The 5,656-nt window shown below is 43.7% G+C and overlaps 1 pseudogene across 1 annotated transcript; it reads left to right on the top strand.

Moving 5' to 3' along the window:
* The first annotated feature begins 3,596 nt into the window (after window positions 1–3,596).
* LOC101012940 lies at window positions 3,597–5,454 on the top strand (annotated as a pseudogene). The gene has a single exon (XR_002521384.2). The product of XR_002521384.2 is annotated as a heterogeneous nuclear ribonucleoprotein L pseudogene (transcript).
* The last annotated feature ends 202 nt before the right edge of the window (window positions 5,455–5,656 follow it).

The raw sequence follows: 5,656 nt of genomic DNA, 5'->3' as shown, positions 1-5,656 counted from the left end.
AAAAAAGAAAAAAAAAGATTAAATATAAAAAAGAATAAAACAGGCCAGGTGCGGTGGCTCACGCCTGTAATCCCAGCACTTTGGGAGGCCAAGGCAGGCGGATCGCCTGAGGTCAGGAGTTCGAAACCAGCCTGGTCCAACATGGTGAAACCCCATCTCTATTAAAAATACAAAAATGAGCCAGGTGTGGTGGTGTGTGCCTGTAATTCCAAGACAGAAGAATCGCTTGAACCCAGGAGCCAGAGGTTGCAGTGAGCCAAGATCATACCTCTGCACTCCAGCCTGGGCAACAGAGTGAGACTCTGTCTCAAAAAAAAAAGAGAATAATAGCACCATGGATGCCATAAACATAAGCAGTTAAAGTAAAATAAAAGCTAATAATAGAAGAGGGGAAAAATACAATAAACGTTCAGGCTATAAGAATTTATATAGGCCAGGCACAGTGGCTTATCCCTGTAGTCTCAGTGCTTTGGGAGGCTGAGGCAGGCAGATCACTTGAGGTCAGGAGTTCAAGACCAGCCTGGTCAACATGGTAAAACCCCGCCTCTACTAAAAATACAAAAATTAGTCAAGCATGGTGGCACATGCCTGTAGTCCCAACTACTCGGGAGGCTGAGGCAGGAGAATCGCTTGAACCTGGGAGGCAGAGGTTGCAGTGAGCTGAGCTCATGCCATTGCACTTCAGCCCAGGCGACAGAGTCAGACTTGGTCTCCAAAAATAAAAATAAAAGATAGAAATCCCCCCAGGTAATTCTTATGTACTGCCAAATTAAGAAGCGTTGCTGTAGTATATAATCTTCAGCCACAACTCAGTGAAGGCAATTCTTCCCAGATGAGGTAAAGTTAAAAAGGACTCTAAGAAATACGAGACCCAAATTCACCGAAATAGTCTCGAAAAAGAACAAAGTTGAAGGACTCATACTTCCTGATTTCAAAATTTACTACAGTTATGACAGTAAGCAAGACAGTGTGGTACAGCATAGGGAAGATCCAAAGATCAATGGAACAGAACTGAAGTTCCAGAAATAAGCCCTTACGTTTATAGTCAATTGATTTTCAACAAGAGTGCCAAGATCATTCAGTGGGGAAAGAACAGGCTTTTCAACAAATGGGATAACTGGGTATCCGTATGCAAAGGAATGATTTTAGACCGCTTCTTTACATAATATACAAAAGATAACTCAAAATAAATCATAGACCTAAACATAAGAGCTATTATAAAGCTATATAACTCTGAGAAAAAAGCATAGGATTATGCACCATGACGGAGTGGGACTCACGCCAGGAATGCAAGATTGGTTTAACAGTTAATATTTGATTAATGTAATTATACTCTATAGTTACAATAAAAGACAAAAACCACATGGTCATCTCAATAGCTGCTGAAAAACCATTTCTCAAAATCCCATTTACATTCAGGATATAATCTCTCAATAAACTAGGAATAAAAGAAAAGTTCCTCAATTTGATGAAAGACATTTATGAAAACCCCACAGCTAACATTATACTTAAAAGAATAAATATATAATGAAATATCATTCAGCCTTAAGAAGAAAGAAAATTCCAAGACGTGCTACAACATGAATGAACCTTGAAGACACTGTGCTAAGTGAAACCAGACAGACACAAAAGGATAAATATTGTCATTCCACTAATATGAGGTACCTGGGATAACGGAATCCATAGAGACAGAAAGTAGAATGGTGTTTGCGGAGGGCTGGGGGAATGGGGAGTTCGTGTTTAATAAGTACGGAGTTTCAGTTTGGGGAGATGAAAAAGTTCTAGAAATGGATGCTGCTGATGATTACACAATGTAAATGGGCATAATGCCGAGAACTGTACACTTCAAAATAGTTGAAAGAGTACATTTTGTTATGTATATTTTACTACAATTTTTTAAATAATAAGATAGCAAAAGATCAAATGGTTTTCCTCTAAGATTAGGAACAAGGCAAGGGTATCTGCTCTCAGCGCTTTTATTCAACATTGTACGGTAAGTCCTCATGTAATGTCAATAGGTTCTTGAAAACTGTGACTTTAAGCAAAATGACTTATAACGTAACCAATTTTTTTTCTCGTCAATGTTATAAATAAATTACATTGAGGCCGGGCACAGTGGCTCATGCCTGTAATCCAGGCACTTTGAGAGGTAGCGGGCGGGAGGATCACTTGAGCCTAGAAGTTCAAGACCAGACTGGGCAACATAGCAAGACCCTGTCACTACAAAAAATAAAAATAGCTAGTCATGGTGGCATGCACATATAGACCCAGCTACATAGAAAGAAAAAAAAAAAAGACTTTGATTGAACAAAATGTCTTTTTGCTTAAAGTCACAGTTTCTAAGAACCTATCAATGGTCTTAAGGGAGGACTTACTGTACTTGGGGCTCTGGCCAATGAAATAATGCAAGAAAAACAAATAAAATATATATAGATTGGGAAGGAGGTATAAAGGTTGGCATATTTATTCAAAGGCAACATGATTCTGTATGTAGACAACCCCAAGGAATCTACAAAAAAAATTACTGGCATTAATCAACGAGATCAGCAAGGTCACAGGACTCAAGCTCAGTACACGCAAATTAATTGTATTTCAATATAGTAAGATGAAATTAAAAAATAATTTTATTCACAACAGTATCAAAAAGAATAAAATACTTGAGAATAAATTTAGCAAAGAAAGTGCAATAGCTATACACTGAAAACACAAAACATTGCTAAGATATTTATTTGAAGACCTGAATAAATGGAGAGACATACCATGTACATTGATCAGAAGACTCAATATTATAGAGGGCAATTTTTCCTAAATTGATCTATAGATTCTATGTATCCCTATCAAATCTCATCAGGCTTTAAAAATAGAATTTGACAAGGTGACCCTAAAAGTTATATAGAAATGCAAAAAAACTTAAGTCAAACAATTTTGAAAAATAATGTTGGACTTAAACTACCTGATTTTAAAACTTACTATATGAGTAAAGCTACTGTAATCAAGACAATTTTGTATTGGCCTAAGCATAGACTTATGGACCAGTGGAATAGAATAGAACATCCAGAAATAAGCCCTTCCATTGATGATCAATCGATATTCAACAAAGACACCACGCCAAAAAAAAAAAAGGGGGGGATCCTTACCTTACACTTTACACAAAAGGGTATGTACAATAATGCTAAAAATCTTTTTTTTTAATCCTGAATAATTAGCTATTTGCTTTAACTCCTAAAAGTGGGTCAAATACCTTGAATGACCTTGTCTGCTCTTTTGGACAACTTTACCAATGTTTTTCTCACTGTCACCAGATTTGTCAAGCTCTGAGTCGCTTGGAAGAAACTCCACCATATTACCCTGATAGACACCTGCAGTCGGACTTTTTTTTTTTGAGTCGAAGTCATGCTCTGTTGCCCACGCTGGAGTGTAGTGGCATGATCTCAGCTCACTGCAACCTCCATCTCCCGGGTTCAAGCAATTCTCCTGCCTCAGCCTCCCTAGAAACTGGGATTACAGGCACGCGCCACTGCGTCTGGCTAATTGTATTTTTCAGCAGAGATGGGTTTTGCCGTGGCTGGCCAAAGCCTATTGGCCAGGCTGGTCTTGAACTCCTGACCTCAGGTGATCTGCCCGCCTTGTCCCCCAAAGTGCTGGGATTACAGGCATGAGCCACCGCGCCTGGCCTGCCATGGGATTTTTAAATTGACTCCAAAAGGTACTGAAAAATCTCAGATAGTCTCTCAACTCAGATTTTGTTTTATAAAAGAAAAATGTGTCTCCCGCCCTGTCTCGTGGGAGGTTGAGGGAGCGGAACGGATGGGCAGCGGCCTTGTCCTCTAGAGTGGGGAATTCCATTCGATGTAAGCTTAATCTCTAAGGAGAACTGTTATGACCCACACAAAACCCCTGCCTCCCCAGTTGTCCACATCAGGGGCCTAATTGGCGGTGTAGTGGAAGCTGACCTTGTGGAGGCCTTGCAGGAATTTGGACCCATCAGCTATGTGATGGTAATGCTTAAAAAGAGACAAGCACTGGTGGAATTTGAAGATGTGCTAGGGGCTTGCAACACAGGGAACTACACAGCCGACAACCAAATATACATTGCCGGTCACCCAGCTTTTGTCAACTACTCTACCCGCCAGAAGATCTCCCCTCGCCCAGAACTCGATGACTCCCGGAGCGTGAACCGTGTGCTTCTTTCTCTTTACCATCCTAAACCCCAGATCACCACGGATGTTCTTTACACTATCTGTAATCCTTGTGGCCCTGTCCAGAGAATTGTCATTTTCCGGAAGAATGGAGTTCAGGCCATGGTGGAATCTGACTGTGTTCAAAGTGCCCGGTGGGCCAAGGCCTCGCTCCGTGGGGCTGAAATCTATTCTGACGGCTGCACTCTGAAGATCGAATACGCGAAGCCTACACGCTTGAGTGTGTTCAAGAATGATCAGGATACTTGGGACTACACAAACTGCAATCTCAGTGGCAAGGTGACCCTGGCAGCAACTCAAACAAACGCCAGAGGCAGCCCCCTCTCCTGGGAGATCGCCCCACAGAATATGGAGGTCCCTACAGTGAGTATCACAGTCATTACCATGATGAGGGCTACGGCCCCCCAGCCCCCCACCTCACTGAGAAGGGAGAGGGATGGGTCCACCAGTGGGGGGAGTCACCGTCGGGGCCCAAGTCGCTACGGCCCCCAGTATGGGCACCCCCACCCTTCCCCCACCACCCGAGCATGGCCCTCACGCCGACAGCCCTGTGCTCACCGCCTATGGCTTGGATCAATCTAAGATGAACTGTGACCAAGTGTTCAGCGTTTTCTGCTTGTATAGCAATGCGGAGAAGGTGAAATTCATGAAAAGCAAGCCGGGGGCCGCCGTGGTGGAGATGCCTACACTGTGGACCGAGCCACTACCTACCTCAACAACAATTTCATGTTTGGGCAGAAGCCGAATGTCTGTCTCCAAGCAGCCAGGCATCATGCCCGGTCAGTCATGCGGGTTGGAAGTCAGGTCTTGCAGTTACAGAGACTTCAGTGAATCCCGAACAATCGGTTCCCCACCCCCGGAGCGGGCAGCCACGAACCGCATCCAGCACCCCAGCAACGTGCTGCAGTTCTTCAACGCCCCGCAGGAGGTGGCTGAGATGTGCGATGTGCTGGGCGTGAAGCGGCCATCCTCTGGGAAAGTATTCTCAGGCAAAAGTGAGCACAGCGGCTCTGGGCTGCCGGAACAGGAATCCCAGAGCGATGCCCTGGCGACTCCGGGGACCACTGCCAGATGAAAAACCCAGATGGTCCATACCCTCACACTCTGAAGCTGTGTTTCTCCACTGTTCAGCATGCCTCCTAATTAGGTGCCTAGGAAGAGTCCCATCTGAGCGGGAAGACATTTCTCTTTCCTTTATGCCTTTTTTTTTTTTTTTTTTTGGAATGCTAGGTTTGTAGAGGCTTAACCTTAATGGAAACACTGGAACACTGGAAGTCTGCAAGGGGAGCCAGAGGGGACCTGATATCTCCCAAGATTAACCTTCACTTCTTCACTTTTAAAAAATTATTGTGCAAGGCCAGGAGTGGTGGCTCACGCCTGTAAGCCCAGCATTTTGGGAGGCCAAGGTGGGCGGATCACCTGAGGCCAGGAGTTCGAGACCAGCCATGGCGAAACCC

Source organism: Papio anubis, chromosome 6 (genome assembly GCF_008728515.1).
Source record: "Papio anubis isolate 15944 chromosome 6, Panubis1.0, whole genome shotgun sequence".
NCBI lineage: Eukaryota > Metazoa > Chordata > Mammalia > Primates > Cercopithecidae > Papio > Papio anubis.
Note: the sequence above shows the minus strand (reverse complement) of the source record. Positions and strands in the feature narration are given on the sequence as shown.